Below are 27,760 nucleotides of genomic sequence, written 5' to 3'. Positions count from 1 at the left end.
TTTTTGGCTAAGAAACGCAAGAGCGCCCAATACTTCATAATAAGGGAAGGTATTACAGGGAGAGGGAGAGAGAGAGAGAGAGAGAGAGAAACAATACTGATTATTTATCAAAATAAAATTTAAGGTAAACTTAACCTAACCTATCGAAAGGCTCATCAAACAATTATTAACTCAAAAAAAAACATTTGTCAAGGGTATATAGTGGTATTGTTAGGTATATTACATTATAACTTATTCCATCGAAACCTTCCGAAATCCATAATCTTCTTCCATCGAAATAAAATAGAAAATTTTAAAGTCTAGAAAATGCATTATTCATAACTACACCCAAGAAATAAGTTTTTCTAAACTGATTTAAGAGTATAAAAACGAAAACAAAGAATTTACAGCAAATCATTATCGTATATCCGAGCAAACCACCTAGTTGGCAAAAGTTATAAATAGAATTTGTCTGGGTTCTTCAACTAAATTCTCACGTAAACACGACCAAGGTTAAATATTTTACTTGATATTATGAGTACATTGTTGCCAGTATAATGGATGCCAAAGCGAGCGCTAACTGTATGGAATCATTCTTGTTAATATACACGCTGTATATTGATTGGAAGTCACGAAGAGTCAAAACTATACAGAAGCCACGAGGGACGCAAATGCAATATATATATATATATATATATATATATATATATATATATATATATATATATATATATATATATATATATATATATATATATATGTGCATTTGTATCCTTTTTGCCTCCGCACATACAACAGACGTCCATCGCTCCACCAAAACTAAAGGTAGTATGTGCACATATAATGCATCATTAACCTTATTTTGATGTATAATATAAAGGCAAAGAAAGAGGGGTAAACATTTATTAACCTAATTTTATACAGTTATTTTATTTGTGTAGTTCGTGTTTGCCTCCATACACTGAACGTACTATATGGCCTCATTTGCATATTTTATATGATGTTACAAGTGCGGGCCCAACTCTGTAGATGTTGCCAAATTTATCGTTTAATTATCGCGATTGCGACATATGATTCATACTTATACTTAACTTTTTCGTATTTCTAGTTTGGAATTTATTTGCACCCCCTCTTTTAGTCTTTCTGCCTTTTTATTAGGTACTGTACAGTTCTTCGGTTTCTCTTTATAATCTTCGCAACTTTTTGTTGTATTTTACCTTCTCTGTTATTTTTTAATGGTATTGGTATTGATAAAAATTATTAATGCGTAATCGCTTTCGCCCGGTGGTTGTGATGTTGGGGGTTGCTGGACGAAGACACTCCCGAACAAACAAACTTAAACTTTCTACATATCTTTATTCTTACAAGGTTAAAGGTACAGTTACAACTACGTCGACCGACATTATAGTTAGGATAGGTCAAGGTGACCCATATCTCGGTAACTATATCCCCTGACCACGCGCCAGCAGAGTTCAGCGAACACACTGATACAACAATGCATGTCTCAGGTACTCGACCTTCCCACTTATATCTTATTATATTAAAAACAATGCCCATATGTATTACCATATATGGTTATGCTATACGTATTTCAATAATGACGTGTGCTGTGTTTGCAGTCTTGCGAATGAGTTGAATACTTTGAACTTTGCTACTATCGTAATAAATTATACAAATTGCAACTATAATATTGACCTTATTCTTATAACAAATAAATTAGGAAAATTCCGTGAGGGTTGTCGTGTACCATCACATCTCTCTGGGCGGGGAAAAGATGAAAGGGAATTTCAGTAACAATTTCCTTTCATCTCTATTTTATATTATTTATGCTGACTGACGTCTCTCCTTTATAAGAAAATTAAACAAACATATTAAAGAAAATGAGAAAAGAAAAAAAATGAGATATATAAATATTTACACTGAACCTTAAGTACTAGTAAAAGTCTTATGGTGGACTATTATTACACTTTTACACTATAACACTTTTCAGTACTTATTCTTTTTATATATTATACAGCTTAACGTTATTCTTATGTATGACTACTTGTTTACCCTTTTTCTCAATAATTACGTTAGGCGTTTCATCTTTAATTACGGTATATGGACCCGAAAACAAACAGTTAAGTTTTGTGTTTGGCTCCTTTTTTATTAATACCTTATCTCCTGGTTTATAAGTTATTTTACTCGTTTTGGCATCATATATTTTTTTTTTGCTGTGTTTTGTATGTGTTAGTGTTTCTCTGGCCTCCTTTGCGGCTACTTGTAGTCTGTATTTCAGTTCCATGGGATAGTCGTCAAAATTATACAGGGGTTCTATTTCGTTTTGAACATTTGTCGGCAGTCTACATATTTTTCCGAACACTAATTCGAACGGAGTATAACCCGTTGCTGAGTGTACTGAAATGTTATACGAAAAACAGAAATATTGCACCCATGTACTCCAATTTGTAGGGAATTTTGATAGTTGTATCCTAAGGTACGCATTTAAATGTTTGTGAGTATTTTCTAAAGCTCCTATTGTTTCGTGGTGATATGCTGTTGAGTTTAGTTTCTCTATTTGCAATAATGAGCATGTTTCCTTAAATGTTCTTGCCATAAACTCTGAGCCTTGGTCTGTGACTATTTTTCTGGGTACTCCATACCTCAGAATAAAATTTTCTACCAATGCCTTGGCTACTGTTTCGGCTTCTTTGTTCTTTATTACATATCCTTCTATGTATTTACTTAGCTCACATTGCAGTGTCAATATATATCTATTCCCACTGTCATCCATCTCAAATGGTCCTACTAGATCTATAAATATTGTGTCGAATGCGCAGGTGGCAGTCGATGTGATAGTTAGAGGTTGTTTGGTTATGATAGAATGCTTATGTCTTTGACAATCGTCGCATCTCTTCACAAATTCCTCGATATCTTTTCGTAAACTATTCCAAAAATAATATTTCCTTATATTTTTGTACATTCTATTTATTCCGGCATGCCCTCCTGTTGGTAACATGTGAAAATCATTAATTATAATTCTTCTTAATTTTTCATCTGCTATATTCTGTTTGTCTTGTACTATACATATTTTGATATCTCTTTCTTTAAATATTTTAGGATCCTTTCTTATCTCTTCAATAATTGGCTGATTCTTATTATTCTTTACTAGTACTAGTTCCTTTATATTCTTTTGTGCGCACATTTGAATCAAGGCTCTCAACGATGCTCGTAGCGCAGACGTTGATCGAGGTTCTTGATATGTCGAGTTTCTCAACGACGCTCGTAGTGCAGACGTTGATCGAAAATCTCGAATCAGATAAATAATATCGTCTTCTTCATTGTACAATATACTACTATTTGTATTTTCTTCAGCCGAATCTAGCTTCATTGTTTTGCAATCGTCCTTGTCTATCAGTTTTACCTCTACCGCACTTTTCGGGAATTTCAACAATTCGACTACGTCTGGTTGATCAGTCCATTCGTTCTTCGAATCGGTGATTTCCTCCTGCTTTTTCGTTTGTGCTCTCGTCATCACTAATATACTTTTCTCTGAGTCCTTATTTAGTTGCTTTAGTTCTTCTGATGTAACTTCTATTCGTGATAAGGCGTCAGCTGTTACATTTTCAGCTCCTTTCACGTATTTAATTGTAAAGTCGTATTCTTCTAACTTCAATCTAAATTTGGTTAATCTGCTGGAAGGGTTTGTCATACCAAATAGGTACACCAATGGTCGGTGGTCTGTCAAAATAATAAATTCTTTCTGTAGAAGGTAATGTCTCCATTTAGCAATGCTCCATACTATTGCCAGTAATTCTTTTTCTATCGTAGGATAATTCATTTCCGCTTTATTAAGTGTTCTACTGGCATATGCTACCGGTTTGTCATTCCCGTTTGACAAAGTTGCTCCTAGTGCGATGCCAGATGCATCTGTCCGTAGAATAAACGTGTTCTCCTCCGATAAATCTGGGAATTCCATTACGGGGGGGTTTGATAATGACGTCTTGAGGCTTTCAAAAGCTTTTTGGCATTCTGTTGTCCACTCAAATTTTACATTTTTCCTTGATAGTCTATTTAGAGGTGCGGCTATTTCTGCAAAATGATTGATATGTTTTCTGTAATAATTTGCAAAGGCTACGAATCTTTTTGCTTCTTTTGCATTTTGTGGTATTGGATATTGTTCCAATGCGGTGATCTTTTCCGGATCTGGTGCTACACCTTTATTCGAAATCTTGTGTCCTAAATATAATAGTTCTTTTTCCATAAACTCGCATTTACTTGGATTTAATTTCAGATTTACTTTCCTTAGTCTCTCTAATACCTTCACTAAATTCTGATTATGCTGTTGTAGACTGTTGCCAAAGACTATCAAATCATCAAGATATATAAACATGTTTTCATAATTTAAACCTGACATTGCCATAGTCATGGCTCGTGAGAAACATCCTGGGCTTGTCTTTAACCCCATCGGAAGTCGTGTCATTTGATATTGACCTCTATCGGTTGCGAATGCTGTGTACGGTCTGGACTTAGAATCGAGTTCTATTTGGTAATATCCTTGGTATAAATCTAAATGTGAAAAATATGTTGCTCCTGATAAAGCGTCTAGGATTTCTTCTATGCATGGTAATGGAAATCTGTCATTCTCAATTTTGTTGTTTAGTTGTCTGTAATCTATCACAACTCTCCATTTCTTGTTTCCATTTTCATCGTTTTTCTTTGGCACTATAAGTAGTGGAGATGAGAATTCTGATATTGCATTTTCAATAATCCCGTCTTTTAACATTTTGTCTACTTGTCTATTTATTTCCGTTTTTTGTCCGTGTGGTAATCTATACGGTTTTGTATAAGCAGGTGATACTCCTTTTTGCAATTTTATTTTTGCTTTGTATACGTCCGTCGTTGTGCATGGATCGTTTTCTAAGAAAAACACATCGGAATATTTTACACATATTTTTTCTATTGCTCTTTTTTCCTCTAGCGATAAATTTTTTGTGTTTATTATATTCAAAAGTCTTTCGGCACGACTCACCGATTGTTTTGATTCTCCCATGTGGAAAACGTCGAACTTGTCTAATCTTTCGACCTTCGGTCTAAAATTCTTAACAATTATTTCTCTATCATTGATATTTAATATCCTTATTGGTATTTTTCCGTCGACTGGTTTTGAGACTGTTCCTGCCGAGAAAATTCCTTCCGCTATCTCCTGTGGTATAGTTACAAAATCTCCGTAGTGTGTCCCGATCTCGAAAAAAAATAATTTTTCACATCTCCTAGGTATTATTATCGTATAAATTTCTCCCATAGATAGCATTTTAAAATCTCTTCTCATTCCTTCTACATGTAACGATAATTTTAAGGATTCGTAATCTATTGTAGCAAAATATTGGTATAAAAAATCGCTACCAATAACCCCATCGACTTTATTTGTGAAACTCTTCATAACTGCAAATTCCTGTGTCAACGTTATCTTCTCTGAGTTATCTAATATTTCAAGGTCACACAATAAGGTTCCCCTTGTATATATGGTTTTTCCGGTAACACCTCGCAAGCTAATACGTCGGGTTTTGTTTATGTCGGTGTAGTTTTTATCTAAACATTCTTCAAATAAAACGCTGACTGTTGCGCCAGTGTCAATTAATAGTTTTTTGCGTTTTCCTCTGTAATAAACATTAATATAATTTAATCCACTTGCTGTGGAATTATCTGCCTCCATTTGATGGGCCACGAAAAAAATCTACTTCTTGTATTGTGCTTGTGTGTGGTTGCTCTTGGCGGGGCTGCTCCTCTGTTGCGAAATATGCTCCTGGTGAATTTCTGTTGCTGGGGTTTCTACCTTGCGACCAATTATTATTTCTCCCTCGATGACCATGTCCTGCTCCTCTGTTTCTTTGAGACCTACCTCTGTTATGATATTGTCTTACTTCGTTTCCATTTGTATTTCTATTATTATATGTCTTGTTACCTTCTTTTCTCCTGTCAAAACTATTTTTGTATCCGTTTGTTGTATTTCTTCTTCCGCCTCTATATGTTTTATTCATGTGGTACATTCCTGCAGTTTCCGTTCGAGTTAGCGATTCTTCGTTCTTTGCGCTTGTTATCGCTTCCGCTAAAGTGCTAAAGTTCTTGGCTTTCAAAATTGTCTTTATCTTGTCATTTTTTAAACCGTTAGTAAACACGCTTATTGCAATTTTTTCGTTTACTTTGGCCAGCACTTCTTCTGCATCTCTGTTTCCCTCTGCTTGTGCTATTGTTAATTTAGCCATGAGCTCCTCTAAACTTCTTCCAAATTTTTCTATTGACCTATTCTCTTGTTTCGCTGAGTTGATCTCCGCTGACAGAACAGGGATAGATTGTTTTACTAGAAACTTTTCTTTAATATCGGTTATTAGTGCCGCGTTTGAGTTGTAAGTGGTCTTCAGTCGTAATTTTGCTGCTTGCGTTAGTTTCACCTTCAACAGGTACTTTGTTAGTTGCGGTTTTCCTTCATCATCTAAAAATTCATCGTACAGTTCAATTGCGTCTATGAATGCTCTAATTGATTCTTCGGTGTTTCCTATGTGAGGGATCAGGTTCCCTGCTGTTTTCAGTTCGAATTTCTCTCCCATCTTGTCGTTGTTATGTTCAACTTGTCTTTTCCGTAGTTCTGTTTGGACTTTTCCGATCTTTTCTCCAATTTTTGCAATAATATCTGCAATGAATTTGTCTTCTGCTGCCTTACAGCTGTCACCTTTGTATATTTTATGCACCGTCCTAAACTGTTCCGTGATAGTCCTGAGTTTTTCCACCCATTTATCTGTGATTAGCTTATTTTTCCTTCGTTCTATAGTGTCTTTTGTGAGATTCCTATTTAATATAGTTATATCTTCCAGAATACGTTGAAATCTTTCCTCGAACATAAATTCGGCTTGGCCTGCCTACGTTACTCAATAGTATATGGCCTAGTGTCTCGAAGTCTCAATTACTTCGTAAAGCTTATCATTGCCGTTAAGTTTATCAAATATAACAAAATGTAACATATAAAATAATATAATAAAACACAAATGTAAGTAAAATAAAAGGATCAATAATATTGGATAACCGTCAATATTTAAAGTGTCAGTAAATAAGTAAGTGAGTAATTATATAATAAAAAAAAAATCAAAATTTCAATATGAAAATAAAAAAAATAGTCATTAAACTTACTTCATAAGCAGTTAAACTGTATTGTATTAAAAAGAAAAATTACTCACGAATGTGGGTTCATGTGTCTATGCATTTGGTCCTGGATTCTGGGCGTCTAACCTCAGCATCTCCATTGATTTAGATACTTCCTGTCGGATGTGGCGTCGAAGCTGCTTCTTCCATCGTCGATACAGTAGCCATCCGACGATGATTATGGCCAGGCTGAACGATACAATTCCCAAAACTCCAGGGATTGATAGCTTCTCGTTTTCGCCGGTTTCAGCTGTCACACCTCCGCTGTTGCCTGCATACCTCCATCTATATGCGAACCAGAAAACTCCATTCTTTAACTTAAGGCACGGGTCGCCATGTGATGTTGGGGGTTGCTGGACGAAGACACTCCCGAACAAACAAACTTAAACTTTCTACATATCTTTATTCTTACAAGGTTAAAGGTACAGTTACAACTACGTCGACCGACATTATAGTTAGGATAGGTCAAGGTGACCCATATCTCGGTAACTATATCCCCTGACCACGCGCCAGCAGAGTTCAGCGAACACACTGATACAACAATGCATGTCTCAGGTACTCGACCTTCCCACTTATATCTTATTATATTAAAAACAATGCCCATATGTATTACCATATATGGTTATGCTATACGTATTTCAATAATGACGTGTGCTGTGTTTGCAGTCTTGCGAATGAGTTGAATACTTTGAACTTTGCTACTATCGTAATAAATTATACAAATTGCAACTATAATATTGACCTTATTCTTATAACAAATAAATTAGGAAAATTCCGTGAGGGTTGTCGTGTACCATCACAGTTGTCCGAGTTGTACGACCTTTTTTCGGTGATTAGCAAGCTAATCGAGTGACTAAAATTAAAAATCTTATAAAAAGATCAACTAAAAAGCAAAAAATAAACAAAAATTGAAAAAATCTAACACATTCGTTAAAGATAAGCGTGGGGCGAAAACTGTTTATTCGATGAACACGCTCCACGCTTTTCTTTGACGAATGTGTTAGATTTTTTCAATTTTTGTTTATTTTTTGCTTTTTAGTTGATTTTTTTATAGGATTTTTAATTTTAGTCACTCGTAACTAAAGAAAAGCGTTTCTTAAAAAATTTTCTTTTCATATTTTTTATTTTTTAACTTATATATTATTGTTCAACTTATACAGTGGCTCACGGTAAATATGGTCATTCGTTTGAAATATGTTTATTGCAAAAAATATTACATTATTACACAGGGTGAGTCACCACTAACGGGACGGAAGATTACAGCGAAATGGTAAAAGATTTGAGAAAAATTTAAATTGAATAGTTTATAAGTTGATAAAATCTACATTTTAAAATTATTTTGGAATATGCAGGGTGCGCCAATAAATGGCGGCGTATCAAAGTTATATTTTTTCTTATGGAACACCCTGTATTTTATTGCATTTTTTAATTATCCGCAAAAAATAAGGTATAGTTTCATAAGGTTTCCCTATACCTATGTACAGAGTGTTCTGAGTTATGTTGACTTTTCTTAAAATGTGAAGTTTAAAAAAAGGCTTATTCTCAAGTTATTTAAGAAATTATCAAAACATTACTTTTACATCTAAATAGTTGGATAATGGTTGAATGTATTCCATGATTAATTATTATACATTTGTCTACAGGGTGTTCAAAATTTACAGTTTCATTATTGGAGTATTCAATGTGTCATATGATTCTTATTTTAAATGGAACACTATGTATATTAATAAATAATTATACTAAACAAATTTACCTCTTTCGAATGGTATATGGATGTCCTATACCTAGGTGTCATAGTTTTTGCGTAATTTACAATTATTTAAATTCTTAATCTGTAAATCGATTTTAAAACAAAAAATGAAGTTAATTAATGTCATTGTATGACATTGTCAGTTTATGACAGTCTGGTATGGTAATTATCAAAACTATAAACATCCGTGTATGAAATTCAATTTTTTTTTTACTTAAAAATGGCTTTGGCAGGGCCAATTACATTCAAATTTAATTGTTTCTAAAAATGAATAATCACGCTATCTATGAAAGAGTAGACATGCTACTTTGCATTGGGGAATATTTTTAAAATTGTCTCTTAGCTTCTAAAGTTTACGCTTAAAAGTATCCTGATAGAAGACACACAAAAAGGACGTTTTTAAGAGATTTCTCGATAGATTCTGTGCTAACGGTAATGTTGCATAGATACGAAAAGTTAAATAAAAATAAACCATTTATTTTTGATGACATTAACGAACTTGATATACTGCTTTCTGTTACGGAAAACCCAAATACTACTACGAGAAAAATTTCGGGTCGATTGGAAATCAGTCAAACGAGTGTATGTACAATATATAAGAAAAACCACTATCATCCGTATAAAACTCAACTACAACAGCATTAGACAGAACAGGAACGTTTAACTGTTCGTTTATAGACTTTAGAATTTGGAGAAGATCCTGATTTTTTTAAGAATTTATTGTGTACAGACGAATCTACCTACTTTTCATAATAATCGTCTAGTTAATAGACATAGCTTTCACTTTATTATGATACAGGAAACAAACATTTTACTGTTGATCGCCAACACCGATGAAGTGTTAATGTTTGGGGCAGTATTCTGAGCGAGTACGTTATCGACCCATATTTTGTTGACGAAAATCTGAATGGAGCAACTTTTTTAAATTTCTTAAAATAAGTTTTTTGGATCCTTCTTAAAACCTTCCACTTAGCGTGCGAACAAACATGTGGCTCCAATTGGACGGAGCTGCTGCTTATTTCTGACGTTATGTTAAGAACAACCTTAACATGAAATTTAGAAATAAATGGATAGATAGATTCGGTCCATATATTTGGCCACCTAGGTCACCAGGATTGACCAAGATGAATTTTTTTAAATGGGGTTATATTAAAAATATTGTAAATGCTACACTTCCTACCCTACTACCTCAGATGATATTTTTATGAAATTAAGAATTTCGAACGTTTTTGCTTCTATAGCACCAGCTATGTAAATAATGTGAACAAATCATTTAAAATCGCTTGTATAAACATTTTGAATGTGTACCTATTACATAAGCGATTAATATCCATGGTGTTCTGTAACTGTAAATTTTGAACACCCTGTAAATAAATGTGTAATATTCAATCATGGGATGCATTAATTATAAGATTATTACCAGACCGTATTGTCATAAAATGACAATGTCATACAATGACATTAATTAACTTCATCTTTTGTTTTAAAATCGATTTACAGATAAAGAATTTAAATATTTGTAAATTACGCAAAAACTATGACACTTAGGTATAGGACATCCATATACCATTCGAAAGAGGTAAATTTGTTTAGTATAATTGTTTATTAATATACATGGTGTTCCATTTAAAATAAGCATCATATGACACATTGAATAGTCCAATAATGGAACTGTAAATTTTGAACACCCTGTAGACAAATGTGTAATAATTAATCATGGAATACATTTAACCAATATCAAACTATTTAGATGTAAAAGTAGTATTTTTATAATTTCTTAAATAACTTGAGAATAAGCCTTCTTTTAAAACTTTACATTTTAAGAAAAGTCAGCATAACTCAGAACACTCTGTACATAGGTATAGGGAAGCCTTATGGAACTATACCTTATTTTTGCGGACAATTAAAAAATGCAATAAAATACAGGGTGTTCCATAAGAAAAAATATAACTTTGATACGCCGCCATTTATTGGCGCACCCTGTATATTCCAAAATAATTTTAAAATGTAGCTTTTATCAACCTACAAACTATTAATTTAAAAATTTTTTCAAATCTTTTACCATTTCGCTGTAATCTTCCGTCCCATTAGTGGTGACTCACCCTGTATACAGTGCGCTGGAATAAGTGTTACCCCCCCTTATTAACTTATTTATTTTTAGCACATAAGCAAAACTCTCGGACAGGTCGATTTTTAAAATAAGCATAGTATACTATAGCATCAGTGTTTCGAACTTTACGCGACTCCTCTTCAGGTGATCGGCATAACTTCGAGTTTTTTAAATGGGCAAATACATCATGTGACACGTCATTTAAAAGCATTTGAAATACTGATTACAAAAATATATAATACTTTAATCCTATTTGAGAGCGTAGGCGCAAAGTTTCGGTCGAATTATTTTCAATTGCATTCATTTTTTTCGAATCCTGAGAAAACTAATAAGTCTTTTTTTAAAATATCGAGGGTTTCCCTAAGAACTTTTGTAATGTTTATTTTAATAATTCACAGGGGTGAAAAGAAGAGAAAATTTTGTCTGATTTTTAATTTCAAATATATTATTCAAAAAAACTGTTTGTTTAGTCTAAGGGACTTTCAGCCCTCCGTAATAATTCTGCGTTTGATCTTTTCAAAAATACTTAATAGTTTCCTCAGAATTCGAAAAAAATAAATGAGTTTAAATAGAATTTGATCGAAATTTTGCGCCTACGCTCTCAAACAGGAGTAACGTATACAATTTTGTAATCAGCATTTCAAAAGCTTTTAAATGATGTATCACATGATGTTCTTTCCTATTTAGAAAAGTCAAAGTTATGCCTGTCACTTGAAGAGGGATCGCGTAAAGTTCGAAACATTGATGCTATAATATACTATGATTACTTTAAAAATCGACCTGTTCGAGCGTTTTGCTTATGTGCTAACAATAAATAAGTTAATAAGGGTGTAACACTTATTCCAGCGCACTGTATATAAAAAATTTAAATTTAAATTAATAAACTCAATGTGGTAATACAACTTTTAACATATGTAAATAATATTAAATAAATTAAACAAAAGTCTTCCAACCACAGCAATTTTTAAAAAATTGTGTATTTGTTAATACTAATGCTCACAATAAAAATCGTCAATCTCCACTTTATTATAATATTAACACATAATATAATATAATAATATTATATGACCACAATATAACAGTAGTTCCTTTGAGCTACGACACTTTTAAGCCTGTTTGGATCAATGATTGATTTCACTAATTTGTTTCAATATTTAGGATTAATTTTACTTCATTCTTCTAGAAGAGCATTTTTATATTAATGTCTTATATTTTATATCAATATCTTCTATATATCTTCTATCTTTTATCTTTTATATTAATATATGTATCTTCTATCTTTTATATTGATATTTTATATTAATATCTTCTTTTATTATTATTATTGTGAATATCATGTTAACGGATCTGAACTCAATAAGGAAAACTCAATTAGGAAATAAATTATTAATTGCATTTAAGTCAGATGATTTTGTCGGTGTTTGAATTACCTACGCTAAATTATATAATAGCCATTGTTTAACAATTTGTGCGGAATGCTTTGAATTGTTATCAATGTAGAAGACAAAACTATCTATAATACCTAACTTCTAGACGCTTTTATTTAAATTTGTTTTCAATATAATATTATGGTAAAATTTGCTCTCGTCAAGAAAGAGCACATGTTTCAATTTTTGCATTTTAATTTTTCCGTTATTTTGACTAATGTAAGGTTACTTCCGAGCTTATTATACCTACCATGAAAGTATTCTTTGGTAATATCCGTCCGATGTTTTCAGGATGAACAATCTTGTTTCAGCACGTTTGTACTTCAATAGTACGCTTTAGTGCATTAATTCTTGTATCATTTTTTATTTTTTATAGAAATCCATCGTTCCTTGCTTATAGTTAACTTTTTCGTATTTATTTGCCACGCTGGTTTCGTGTTTCTATTTTTTTATTATGTACTGCACTGTTGTTCGGCTTCTATTACTTCTAAACATTCACGTTTAATGATGACGTCTACACTATTTGCAGTTATAATAAAGCACTTTTACTTACTAACTACAAAACAAATACATGGAATAGTATCGACTGAGCCTCTTTTGCTTAGGGGAATTCCCCGATATTCCGATTATGACGATGTTTGTTAGTATTAGAATTAACAAATACTCTAATTTTTTAAATTTGGTGTAGTTGAGATTACTTTTTGTTTAATTCCTTTTCATATTATTTACATTAAAAGCTGTGTTTCAGTATCGAGTTTGATTAACATCAAAATAAAGGAATAAGAATAACGACAGTGTTAATAAAACATAAAACAATTGTATGGTACGTTTAGTACAAGAAAAGTATGACTCATAATAATTACATCACTATTAAGTGCTATTACTATTGAAGGCCATGTACGCGAAAAGAAAGTTAAATTTTGTCCTTTTAGACTTTCTAATTTAAATCACGGGCCCTATTTTATAAATAGATAAAGATAGATACCTACTTAGGATCTGATAAATTTAAGATTACCCCGAAATTATACGAATTTAGTCAAATGCAAACTTGCATAAAATTTTCTATTAAGGTGAGAAAATACAAATATTAGCGTTGCAGTGTCTTATATCTAGCTATTCATAATCATTGTGTATCAGGTTACGACTACATTATGCGATTAAATGATTGCGATGTTGCCACTACTAAGAGGCGAAGTGAACCGGTGGACATAGCGTATATATCGGAGGCGCCCACTACCTTCGGCTAACGACAGAGTATACGCGTGTAACAAGCTGCGCCTCTGACGCCAGATACGGCGAACTAAAATGTATATCGATAGACGTTAATGACTCGATTTTACCTCTACTTAAAAAATTGGCAAACGCCTTATACAGACGTGTTAACAAATAAATGCACAAGAAACATGACTGTACGTGTTCGCCTCCGATTTCGGAGGCGAACTCGTAAAATCGGAGGCACACTCGAACTAAGGATGTAGCAATCGGAGGTGTATGGGTAGCAAATGCACATATATATATATATATATATATATATATATATATATATATATATATATATATATATTGATGTGATCTTGATTATTGATATGAGATAATATTCTTATATGTCATTTAATTTAATTAATGCATTAATAATAATCTAATTAATTAACCAGATCACATATCAATATGTTTTCAATCTCAGGGCGAATTATAAAATTAATTACTTACTCTCGTGGCTTCTAAGTATTTCTCAATGGTTCCTAATCGGGATAGGAAAGAAAAGAGTAAAATAATACACACATATGGGTTACAATTATAATCAAAATATTGTTTATTTTATTTAAATGGCAATCACTGCTTAATATTTGCTAGATCTTATTTTTCTTAAACATAACATTTACAAATGGGAATCTTATTTCCTTTTGGTTTCCAATTGAAAGTTTTTATTAACATTTAACTATTAGGATTTATTAGCAACAATTCTATTTAAGTTTGATGAAGCTTTTCTGATATTATTTATTATGTTCTTCAATTTATAATGTGGTATTTAATACGAAAAAACCATACGTTCATGTCCAAACAAATGAGACTGACCTTTTTCTGGTGAACTGAGAATGTCTTCACATAAGACCCGTTTCCTGCTATCCTTGGCTGCGATAAAAACCTCGTCCTGGCTTTCAGTAATGTTCTCCTTTGAGAACTAGCTCGTATAGCTCTCGTTCCTGCTTCTGTCGTGATGCTGTATTCTACCTTTTTCGAAACTGCAATCAGCTACCGGGAAACTCTTGGCTCAAGGAGGTTCTTTTACTCTCAACCTGGCCTACCTCTCGTTCCACGATAGATACTCCACACTCACGGAACTACACCGGCTTTCTCACTCTCCGTACACTACCGTCTACTACTGGACTTCACTTCTCGACAGCTCAAAACATTCTGATCTCTATTTTCAGTCATTCACCTACTTTCTAAATATCCCTTCCAGATTCACAAATCAACCTTCCACCACCAACTCTCATTCGCAGTATTCCTCAAAACCAATTTTTAATCTTTCTAAATATGCTTAATGGATTTCCAAAAAAAATAGTTAATTCCCATTCTAAAATTACTTTCTACTATTTACAAAATTTAATGACCTATTATCTACTTCAACTGAGTCTTATTTAGCATAGGCTAATGATCGAACCTTCCGCGAACAACTATAATGACCTATTATCTTTTTCAACTGAGTCTTATTTAGCATAGGCTAATGATCGAACCTTCCGCGAACAACGATAATGGTACGCGCCATTCACTTTGTTTATTCTAAGCGCATTGTCCCGAGTTTCGTAAGCTTCGTCTAATCACTTCTTAAAATTAAACATAATAATTTGTTGTATACAGGTTGTTCTAAATTTATATGCCCGTGGTTGAGAAAATTGAAAATATTTTATATTAAATTGAATTCTGCTTATAATTATCAAAATTTAATTTTCAGATCAAATAGAAATATAACAAATCCCCGCCTTGTATTCGATAAAATTTATCTGCATTTTTAAATAAATTTTCTCGAGGCAAAACCAACTCCCTGTATATTTCCTTACTTTAATCTACGTCTTATACCCCTTCTTCTTGTATTACTCTAATTAGTCCCACCTGTAGAGTAATTGTTTCCTTATTTTCAGTGTCCTCATCCTGTGTTAGAGTGTCGGCTATTATGTTGTCTTTCCCTTTTTCCCATATCAATCTTCTGTCTTTTTCCTCAGATTTTTCACATACTTTTACCGTGTATTCTGCATCCTCGTTTTCATATGCCTCCTCTTCAAATGCCACTGTTTCCATCATATCTTTTTCGCTTTCATTTGTTAGCTTTATTTCTTCTTCTCCTGAGCTCATCTCTTCTTTTGAGGAATCCCAGTTTTCTTTTCCTTTTGATACTCTCAATTTTTCTTCTTCTGGGCTCAACTCTTCTTTTGAGGAGCCACAGGTTTCATTTTCTTTTGTCTTTTTCTGACTTTTTCTCCCTTTTCTTCTTTGTCCTTGCTTCGTTGCCAAATTCATTTCCACTGTTTGTTCTTTACCTGATTCGTCCGTATTTTGTTTCTCCTGTTCCTTGTCCTGTTCTTCTTCTTTTTCTTCTGTTAGATTCATCGTATTATTTTTAAAATCTATCACTACATGTTTTTCTGCCAATTCGTCAACTCCTACTATCATGTCATGTGACATGTTTGGCATTATTACACATTGTAGTGCATACATCTTCTTACCCAGTCGTACCATTACTCGTATGCCTTCATTTATAGTTGCCAATGTCCGTTTGTTTGCGCCCACTAAATTTACCCTAGGTATTTTGTAAATTAAATTTGTTAAGTTAACTTCTTCTATTAGTTTTCTGTTGACCAATGTTATTTCAGATCCAGTGTCTATCATAATTTTAATTGGTTTCTCGTTGATAAATCCATCCACAAATTTTAAATTAACTCCATTTTTCTTTTCGTTGTTTCTTGCCAATTTAATAAACTCCTTGGGGTTACAAAAGATTCCTGTTTGATTTTTGGTTTTTAGTGAGCGCCGTCGTGAAAAGACGCCGGTTGCTCATCGTTGTTTATATTTTCGTCATAATGTCTCTCTCCGTCATATTCATCTGTCTGGGTATTATTTAATTCTCTTCTATTTTCTCTTGGTCTGTCGGATCTGTTTCGGTTTTCTCGATATCCCTGTTCATTTTGTCTACCATTATTTCTGTTTTCTTGATTTGCGAGTGTGGTGTTTCTATTCTGGTATTCTCGATTTCTGTCCTCATTCCATTGCCTATTTCTTTGTTCACAATTTCCTCTTCCGTTGTCTCTATTTTCGTTTTCCCTTCTGGGATTAAAATCTCGTCTTGTATAGTCCCTCCTATTTTGATTTCTATCTCTGTAATCCTGTGTTTCTCGGGGCCTGTAATCTTCTCGCGACCTTCTTGATTTTCTTTCTCTTAAACGTGATTCTCTTATTTGTAGGAATTGGCATAAACTATCTATGTCTTTGTAGTTTTGCAATGTGATATGGTCTTCCAGCGTTTCTTCGAAATGTCTTGCAATCAGTTCGACTAATTGTTCCGATGAGTAATTATATTGTAAATGTTTTGCGTTATAGTAAATTTGTAATGCATATGTCCTTTCTGATATACCCATCCTATCATTGTATTTCCCATTTTGCAATTCCTTGTTAATTTCCAATTGTTGGACGTTTCCCCAGAAATAATTCAAAAATTTTTGTTCAAATTGTTGCCAACTGTCAAATTCTTCTTCTTTGCAATCGAACCATAGGCTTGCTTCATATATGTGAGATGGTTTCTGATAGTTTCTTTTGCTGTTTCGAAATTTCCGATGTGTTGTATTTTCTTTTTCAGGCTATTTATGAACGGCACTGGGTGTAATCTTCTTACGTCCCCGCCAAACCTTATCTTCACGTCATCTGTGCTATGTATAACCATTTTTCTTCTTTCTCCGACATTTTGTTGAGTATTGATTTCCGCAATCTTTCTTTCCACTTCTTCTATGTCTGCTTGAATAGCGTTTTGCAACTTATTTTCCAAATTTTCTATTTCCTTTTTCTGGCAATTCGTTATCTCCTTTATTTTATTTTGAATTCTCATTTCTTGTTCTTTCATCTCGTTTTTCATTGTTGTTAAACATCCTTTTACTTCCTTTTCATACTTTCCTATGCGTTCCTCCATTTTGTTGTTGTTCTCTTCTATTGCTTGTTTCATTTTTTGTTGTGTTTCATCCATTTTTTGATCCAATTTTTGTTGTGTTTCATCCATTTTTTGTTGTGTTTCATCCATTTTTTGATCCAATTTTTGTTGTGTTTCCTCTATTTTTTGTTGTGTTTCATCCATTTTTTGTTGTGTTTCATCCATTTTTTGATCCACTTTATCCATTTTCTTTGATGTTTCTTCCTGATTTTTATCCATTGCTTGTTTTGTTTCCTGTTGGTTGTCTTGGATTCTATCCATTTTCTTTTGTGTTTCATCCTGATTTTTATCCATTGTTCGTTTTGCTTCATCCATTTTTTGTGACTGGAGTTGCATAAGTTGTAATATCTTTTCCAATTCTGACAATTCTTTTTTTCCTGTCTCCATGATTGTTGTGTTTAAAATATCTTCTTGGTCTGAATTTTCCTCTTGATCTGAATGTTCTTTTTGTTTTTTGTTGTCTTTGCTTTGGCTTCTTGTCACAGACATTTGTTTTCAAGAAGTACTATCCCCGCCAAATATGAAATTTTACTAGTATGTTACCAAAAACGACTTTTTCTCCCCCAAATATTATAAATTTTCAAAAATATATCAAATGTAAATATCGTAAAAATAAAGTATTAAATCAGTTATGTAAAATTTGTACCTAAAGAGATCTAAAATTTTATGTTATCAAATGTAAGTATCTCACTTTTTACCACAGGCATATAAATCTTCAAATACCGGCTTTACTCTTTCCATCCTTCAAATTTGCCACTAGAAATACTTTTCAATGCTTTCCACGTTGGACGACAGTTGATGTGATCTTGATTATTGATATGAGATAATATTCTTATATGTCATTTAATTTAATCAATGCATTAATAATAATCTAATTAATTAACCAGATCACATATCAATATGTTTTCAATCTCAGGGCGAATTATAAAATTAATTACTTACTCTCGTGGCTTCTAAGTATTTCTCAATGGTTCCTAATCGGGATAGGAAAGAAAAGAGTAAAATAATACACACATATGGGTTACAATTATAATCAAAATATTGTTTATTTTATTTAAATGGCAATCACTGCTTAATATTTGCTAGATCTTATTTTTCTTAAACATAACATTTACAAATGGGAATCTTATTTCCTTTTGGTTTCCAATTGAAAGTTTTTATTAACATTTAACTATTAGGATTTATTAGCAACAATTCTATTTAAGTTTGATGAAGCTTTTCTGATATTATTTATTATGTTCTTCAATTTATAATGTGGTATTTAATACGAAAAAACCATACGTTCATGTCCAAACAAATGAGACTGACCTTTTTCTGGTGAACTGAGAATGTCTTCACATAAGACCCGTTTCCTGCTATCCTTGGCTGCGATCAAAACCTCGTCCTGGCTTTCAGTAATGTTCTCCTTTGAGAACTAGCTCGTATAGCTCTCGTTCCTGCTTCTGTCGTGATGCTGTATTCTACCTTTTTCGAAACTGCAATCAGCTACCGGGACACTCTTGGCTCAAGGAGGTTCTTTTACTCTCAACCTGGCCTACCTCTCGTTCCACGATAGATACTCCACACTCACGGAACTACACCGGCTTTCTCACTCTCCGTACACTACCGTCTACTACTGGACTTCACTTCTCGACAGCTCAAAACATTCTGATCTCTATTTTCAGTCATTCACCTACTTTCTAAATATCCCTTCCAGATTCACAAATCAACCTTCCACCACCAACTCTCATTCGCAGTATTCCTCAAAACCAATTTTTAATCTTTCTAAATATGCTTAATGGATTTCCAAAAAAAATAGTTAATTCCCATTCTAAAATTACTTTCTACTATTTACAAAATTTAATGACCTATTATCTACTTCAACTGAGTCTTATTTAGCATAGGCTAATGATCGAACCTTCCGCGAACAACGATAATGACCTATTATCTTTTTCAACTGAGTCTTATTTAGCATAGGCTAATGATCGAACCTTCCGCGAACAACGATAATGGTACCCGCCATTCACTTTGTTTATTCTAAGCGCATTGTCCCGAGTTTCGTAAGCTTCGTCTAATCACTTCTTAAAATTAAACATAATAATTTGTTGTATACAGGTTGTTCTAAATTTATATGCCCGTGGTTGAGAAAATTGAAAATATTTTATATTAAATTGAATTGTGCTTATAATTATCAAAATTTAATTTTCAGATCAAATAGAAATATAACAATATATATATATATATATATATATATATATATATATATATATATATATATATATATATATATATATATATTAAAAACATGAGATGTAGATCCTTGAAACACACTCAGTGATCAAAAGATCCAAGGTTAATGGTTTGACGACCACTCGTATATAATTGTTTTGATCACTGAGTGTGTTTCAAGGATCTACATCTCATGTTTTTAAACATATATTTTACTTACTTTAAGTAATTAGGGAATTAAAACTTGAGACTGTCATTGTCGGACTTGCCGTAGATTTACGCACCTTCTATGTCTAGGTCTCGAATGTTGTTTTTTGATTGGAATGTGTCTAAAGATATTCAGCCTCTCATCTTTATTGATAAGCCCAGAGAGGTTGAAGAGGGCGAAACACATTTCTAAGAACTGGTGTTTGGATCTTTGATTCTATTCAAAAAATTTTTCCCAACCCGAAATGGTGGATGTGTGAATTGTTCGTAAGGGGATTTTTCCACATTCTCTATTTCATCTGTTTGATTTTATATATATATATATATATATATATGAAATAAACGAAAGGATTTCTCTGGTGTACAGAAGAAATCCTTTCCGTAGCGGCCGTGACCATGTGAATTCAAAGTCTTGATAAAAGACTATGAAACGACAAAAGATACCTCTTTGTATCACAGATTTGTCTACAAAGCCACGTTATTCGCTACGCATTCCTCAATAACGGAGAAACCGTGATAATATGAAAGAACGGCGATTGCATTTTATTACATATATATTTATCATATTGCATATATTTATCACCTAGGTGTCTGCGAAACACGTCGTGTAGATTACCGGTGGTGGTCGAAGTGTAATAAAATGCAATCGCCGTTCTTTCATATATATATATATATATACCTACGAGTGTCTTTTTGACATTATTTAAGTGTCTTTCTGGCATTAGTCAAATTTAGAACTAAATTAATAAATCATATTTTTATCATGAATTGTAAAAATTGAAATATTGGAACTTGAAAACCATTAGGATAAAGATTTTTTTAGATATTTTATGTTTTGTAGAAATGTCAAATTAAGGAACAAGCCTCACGTTGTAAGTTTTTGTACTAATTTTTATGCAATGTTCTTTCATTTCGTTGTATTTATTTATAACTATATAATAATTTTAGCTAATCCTGACGAAGCAAATAAATTTTGCGAAAGCTTGATTATAACACAGAGTTTCTCTTACCCTGCCCCTTAGAAATAAATGACTGCAACCTCAATAAAAAACTAAAGTCTACATATTGTCAGTCAATAATACCAAACTTCTTTATATATATATATATATATATATATATATATATATATATATATATATAAGATTATGGTATTCTTGACTGTATATTCAAATATCAAGCAGTGATTCTTGAGGATGCAGTCTATTTTGGCCCACAAGACAAAGAAAACTCTTTGACTTACTGTCAAGCTTTCGAATTTATTTTAATTCTTTTTCAAGACATCTGTTGACAAAAATATACAAATATAAAAATTATGTACGTACTTACAATTTTCTTAATTACTTACTAGTCATGAGATTACATTGAAAAAATTTGAAACTTTACCAAAAGGACAATTATGTACATAGGTATGAAAAATTATTTTAAAAACTTCAGTTATGTTGTCATGTTTGAAATATGTCATGAAATATGTCTTAAAAAAGAATTAAAATAAATTCGAAAGCTTGACAGTAAGTCAAAGAGTTTTCTTTGTCTTGTGGGCCAAAATAGACTGCATCCTCAAGAATCACTGCTTGATATATATATATATATATATATATATATATATATATATATATATATATATATATATATATATATATATATATATATATATATATAATTTGGTTCACTGAGTGTGTTTCAAAGATCTACATCTTATGTTTTTAAATATATATATATATATATATATATATATATACATCCCGCTATCATTATGTCATCTTTTCATGTTGCAGTCATTTGGCATCACTAAGAAATACTATAATTTTCGAATTTTAATTCGTGTATGTTTGTTGAGCGCATTTTTTAATGCCCTGTATCGTTCTCAGTTTTCTAAAATGTTGATTTTAAAAATTTAAATTATATACAAAAATTTTTACACTTCACAGCCATTTTGACTTCCACCACATAAAAATGTGTATTTGCGGTGTATTTGCCGTCAATCGATGTTGCCACGAGTTAAAAATATCAATCGTTTGAGGCCAGGTAGAAAAGGTATATTATAAACCATATAAAAGGTGGGTTCTTTACCTGTTCGGCTAGTTCGGCTGGTAAGGGTCCAAATATTTTACGAGTTGAATTGTGTTTATTTTATTTCATCTGCTAAATTATAATTTTCTCATAACGACTTAAAATATTTGTTTGAAAAATTAATTTTGGGTCATTCCATTTCAAACCACTCAATTTTGGAGCAAAAAAAAAAAATTTGGACCTCTGATTTGTCTGAAAATTGGTATATAGCTTCTGCGGGACGTAAAAATAAGATATTTAAGGTCAAAAAATCTTCTCCTTCTTTTTTTCTCAAAATGTTATTTTATTCGATTTTACAGTGATTTGGTGTTTATTTATACAAATTTCCATTTTCTCTCGTAAAGTATCAATGGAAAACATAATATTTTAATAGAAGGGACTCAAAAATGTCATTATATGGCATTATAACAAGTTACTTTGATTCAAAACAAGCTTTTGATCAAATTTTATAGTATAGAAAACGTTAAAATACCGTTTTTTTACATTTTTCTCCATTCCCAAAATGCATCATAATCGATTTGGCTGAAAATTTGCCCACAGATAGACAAAACATAGGACTTTAAGTGGTCATAAGGATTTGAATTATATTACAATACCCAAAAGGTTACATGCAATATTATAGTCAAAAATATAGGCGTCTACTGTAAGTAAAATTAACTCGAAAATATCGACCTCACGACAAAAATTGTTAAAAAGAAATTGTAATAATTGTAAATACGATTTATTTGGAACAATTTCAGTTCCTTCCATTTTTGTCGAAAAGTTAAAAATGGCGGAGATATTGAGCAAAACAGGTTCTCCTTTAAAATCAAGATGGCCGCTAACGTAACGGAGGAATTCATTCGCGATTTTAAATTTAGACTACTATTGACTCCCCTAAAGATCAGAAAAATAAATTTTTGTGCAGCTTGGCATTCAAGGTCAAATGCTATCCCGACTGGACTAATATATACTTTTGAGTATGATATTACTGCATGTAACTTTTTTGGTATTATAATATATTTCAAATCCTTCTAACCACTGAAAGTCCTATCTTTTAGCTATCTGCGGGCAAATTTTTAGCCAAATCGATGATGATGTATTTTGGGAATGGAGGAAAATGTAAAAAACGGTATATTAACGTTTTTTACACTATATAATTTGATCAAAAACTTGTTTTGATTCAAAATAACTTGTTATAATGCCATATAATGACATTTTTGAGTCATTTCTATTAAAATATTATGTTTTTCATTGATACTTTACGACAGAAAATGCAAATTTGTTTAAATAAACACCAAATCACTGTAAAATCGCATAAAATAACATTTTGAGAAAAAAGAAGAAGAAGACCTTAAATATCTTCTTTTTACGTCCCGCAGAAGCTATATACCAATTTTCAGACAAATCGGAGATCCAAATTTTTTCGCCTAAGTGATTTGACATTTACTTACGGTTTTTGTTCAGAATTTTGAAGAAACGCTTGGTTTGACATAAAATTTGGGACACGCATAGCTAACATGTTAAAGAAAAAAAGTGATATTGTGCCGATATGTGCTTTTGATCTGGAGGTGAGTTTCGTACGTTATCGGGGATGAAAACAAATACGTTCAAATAAGTCCGGAATTGGATAAACTGACTAATTCTAAACAACTTCTATTTTATAGAGTTTTTTCACTAAGTCAATAATTTTAGAGATATTTGCGAGTGAATATGTTCATTTTTCAACAAAAAAAAAACACGTTTTTAGACGGTTTTTCGCAACTAACTCAAAAAGTAGGTACCTACTTTATTGAAAAAAAAATTAGCAAATAGCAAATATAGCTTATAGAAAAGTGTAAAAATGGTATTATGTGTCAGGTCTGTAGACCCAGTAGAAGCAGAGTTATTGCTAAGCTTTGTTTTAAAACCAAGAGGAGTAGGTAAACTAAAAAGACAGATTCACACCCAAGAAAGTCACTAGAAATATCTTCAGATACATCTTCTTTTTTGGTTGATCATATCGGCCTTTGACGGTAATATTGACTAAAAATCTAAAACTAAAAGGAATAACGCAGAAAATACAAAAATCGCTGATAAAATAAATAAACTAACCTATGAAATGCCAATAGTGTTAAAATTTTATAAATGTCATTATTGTCAAAATTTGATATGAGTAAAATTGCCTGAGGTTGTACCAATTACAAACAAGGTTTACGGCGCGGGAAATTTGAATTACTCTTAGTTTAAAAACAGACTATAATTAAAAATAACCTCTTATATGTCAAATTCCAAATCGAATATTTTAACGTGAAATAAAAAAAATGAAACACTTTTCTAGGAAAACTTATTACAACTTTTTTGAAGTATTTAAGATAACGTTTATTTTTATTTTTTAAAAAAGATCCTAGCAGCAAGAGTAAGCAAGTTACGCTCAAAATACAGTTGTTTCTTTTTTTTGGTTAAAAATATCGTAAAAATCTCCCTCTAATTAACAGCCCAAATGGAATTAATCGTTACCACTTCACAAGTAACTTTATGTATTGTTTGTGTTTGTAAGTTTCATCAGTTCAAAGTGCTTATTTGTGAAAAAAATTGGTTTTAAAGTAAATTTTAAATCTTTAATTTTGAAAAAAAAAAGACTTTTTTCAAAATAACTTAAAAATTATTAGTGATACCAAATATCTTAAAGAGTAAAAAATGTAGGTTTTGCTTTTTTAAATATTTGGGATTTTTTGATTTTCTGGAAGACAAAAATTGGTTAAGATATGGCTGTTTAAAATTTGCATATACATACTCGTGACTAGTGATTCGTTCGAGCCCTTTCAACAAACCCCCTTTCACAAATAAGCATTTTTAACCAATGCAACTTACAGATCATATACAGGGTGTCCCCGAAAATAGTGCGTTCCTTAAAGGTATAGATAGAAAGCACAATGTAGAGCAAAAAATTCTTATAACATTTTCAGCCGTTTAAAACTTTTATAGAACAAAATTTGCTTAGAATTAGAATTAGTTAGTATATCCACTCCCGGACTTATTTTGAACGTATGTTTTTTCACCCCCAAGAAGGGGTGAAATTCACATCCAGGACAAGAGAACATATCGGCATAATCTCACTTTTTTCTTTGGCATTTTAGCTACGTGTGTGCCAAATTTCATGTCAATCCAAGCGGTTCTTTAAAATCTGGAGGTTTTGCGATATTTTACCGTGAGTGAATGGAATAATTGCCGTTGTCACTTTTAGATAAGAAGTCATTATCACAATGACATAGTCAGGTTAACTGAATTATATAATTATTGTTTTTATCATTAAATGTGAAAACCTAGAATTATCCATGTCTGTGCGTCAATAAACACAACTCCTCTGTTAGTAGGACAGAAAGAATGACAAATAAGGTGTCAAATGAAAGCCTATAACCAAAATATGATATTACATGTGAGAAGTTTGACCTCGGACTGCCTGTTCCAGAGTTGCAACCGAAAGTACTGTTTTAAATTCGTCGAAATAGTACAAACTATTATTCAACGCGACTAAGAAAGACCAGAACAAATACATACTTCCGGTTTCATGCCTGTCTGTTCGTCCATGTCTGTCGGTGAACAAAATTCATCCGTCATATCAACTGACAAAAAGTTACACGAAGAGTTCAAATATCGACTGCCGGTTCAACTTCCGGTCACTTTGGGTGAAAAATTAGAACTTACGATGTCCAATTGCTTGTTACAATTTTTTTATAAGTGTTCTACTCTATCTATTCTGACTTTTTCTATAACTTACTTAGATCACATATAATTTAATACAGTTTTGATGTCAGGGTCTTCAAAATTTATGTGGTGAGTTCCAGTATGTGATGAATGAAAAACGACTCCATAAGCAGAAGAAAAAAGTGTTCTTTAAAGTGTTCTCAAAACCTAAGACGATACATCGACTCACAAGAGCGTTGTGACAGTAGCAGAAATTCGTGTTGGGGTTCGAATTACTTTCTCATACGGCTTACTCTCCTGACTTGGCCCCCTCCGATTATTAAGTGTTCCCAAATCTAAAGAAATGACTCGTAAATAAAAAAATCAGCTGAGATAATTGAAGAAAAAAATAACTATTTTTCAGAGCTTCCAGAATCGTATTATGCGCACGGCATCGACATAAAAAATTTGTAAAACCGTTAAAATCGCTGTATTGAACATATTGAATAAAATTAAGGAATTTTCATGAAAACATGTTTTTCATGAAAATATGTCTACTTTTATAGGACGCACTTCAGCAGTTCATAAAAAAAGCTTACAGACTTTCTAATGCTGTTTGCTAAATAGCAAAAATAACAAAAAATTTTATTACTCATGAAGAAGATCAAGCAGCTAAATTTAAAGTAAAATCATTAGATGGCATATAAATAGATATGGAACAGAAGTTGATATCCACTTCTGAACCCACCTCAGAAGAAGTGGACGAAATAGAGTAATTGGGAGTCCTTCAAAGGTCACCTGAGCACTCAGAACCTAGTACCAGTACATGCAGCTGCGATAATATTAAAGAGAAATCCGACAAAAGAATTGAGAGGGAACTCTGGACCAAATATCAAAAACCAGTGTAACCTAACACTTCCAGCTTCATATTAATAATAGAAAATCACCGAAAAACAAATATGTAATGTAAAGAATTAATATCTCAATATTCCGGTCTACTAAACAATAACGACTGGCAAAACATTAAAGTCTTTTAAATATAGTAATGAAACACAGACCTACTCACAATCATTTAATTATACTTTGACGACCGGTTTCGATCTCTACAATATACAGATCATCTTCAGGTCGGCGTTACAAGTAGTTAAATGCTACAATAAGAGAAAACTTGTGTTAGAACAGTGTCTGATTGAAGAGATGTTAATAGAAAGCCAAATTTAAAAATTTTAAAATTTATAAAATTTTTTGAAATAAAGGTTTGCAACTGTTGACATTTCAGAATATTGGTATATACAAAGGCACACCTATGAGTAAAAATGCTCATAGGCATGTATGTGCAAATGGGTGCATACAGTTTGTGAATTTGTTGAGATTAAAATTTTTAACCATTAAAAAACAAAATAAACATAAGCTGACTTAAATATGCTTCCAAATTCAAAGTAGTAATAATAAAAGAGATAGTAATATTGTTCTAATCTACTTACATGCCGTTACAAGGATTGCGTTGCAACTTAGTTGTTGTCATATTAGTACGTCCAATTTATGCTAATTGGTTTGTTGGGATAGTGATAGGGTAAACAGACATGTTACGTAGGTTAAAACACAGTAAGATTTCGAATTTGGAATGGATCCTGAAGGAAGATGCGTATGTGAAACGGGTGATGTTTTGTTCGAATGGAGAAAGACAATGCTCCAGGGGTTGCGTATTAATTGTAATTAGAATAACATTTCATACTTTGCTACAATTAACAAACAATTAATACGCAACCCCTGGAGCATTGTCTTTCTCCATTCGAACAAAACATCACCCGTTTCACATACGCATCTTCCTTCAGGATCCATTCCAAATTCGAAATCTTACTGTGTTTTAACCTACGTAACATGTCTGTTTACCCTATCACTATCCCAACAAACCAATTAGCATAATTTGGACGTACTAATATGACAACAACTAAGTTGCAACGCAATCCTTGTAACGGCATATAAGTAGA

Source organism: Diabrotica virgifera, chromosome 7, assembly GCF_917563875.1.
Source record: "Diabrotica virgifera virgifera chromosome 7, PGI_DIABVI_V3a".
Classification (NCBI taxonomy): Eukaryota; Metazoa; Arthropoda; class Insecta; order Coleoptera; family Chrysomelidae; genus Diabrotica; species Diabrotica virgifera.
Note: the sequence above shows the minus strand (reverse complement) of the source record.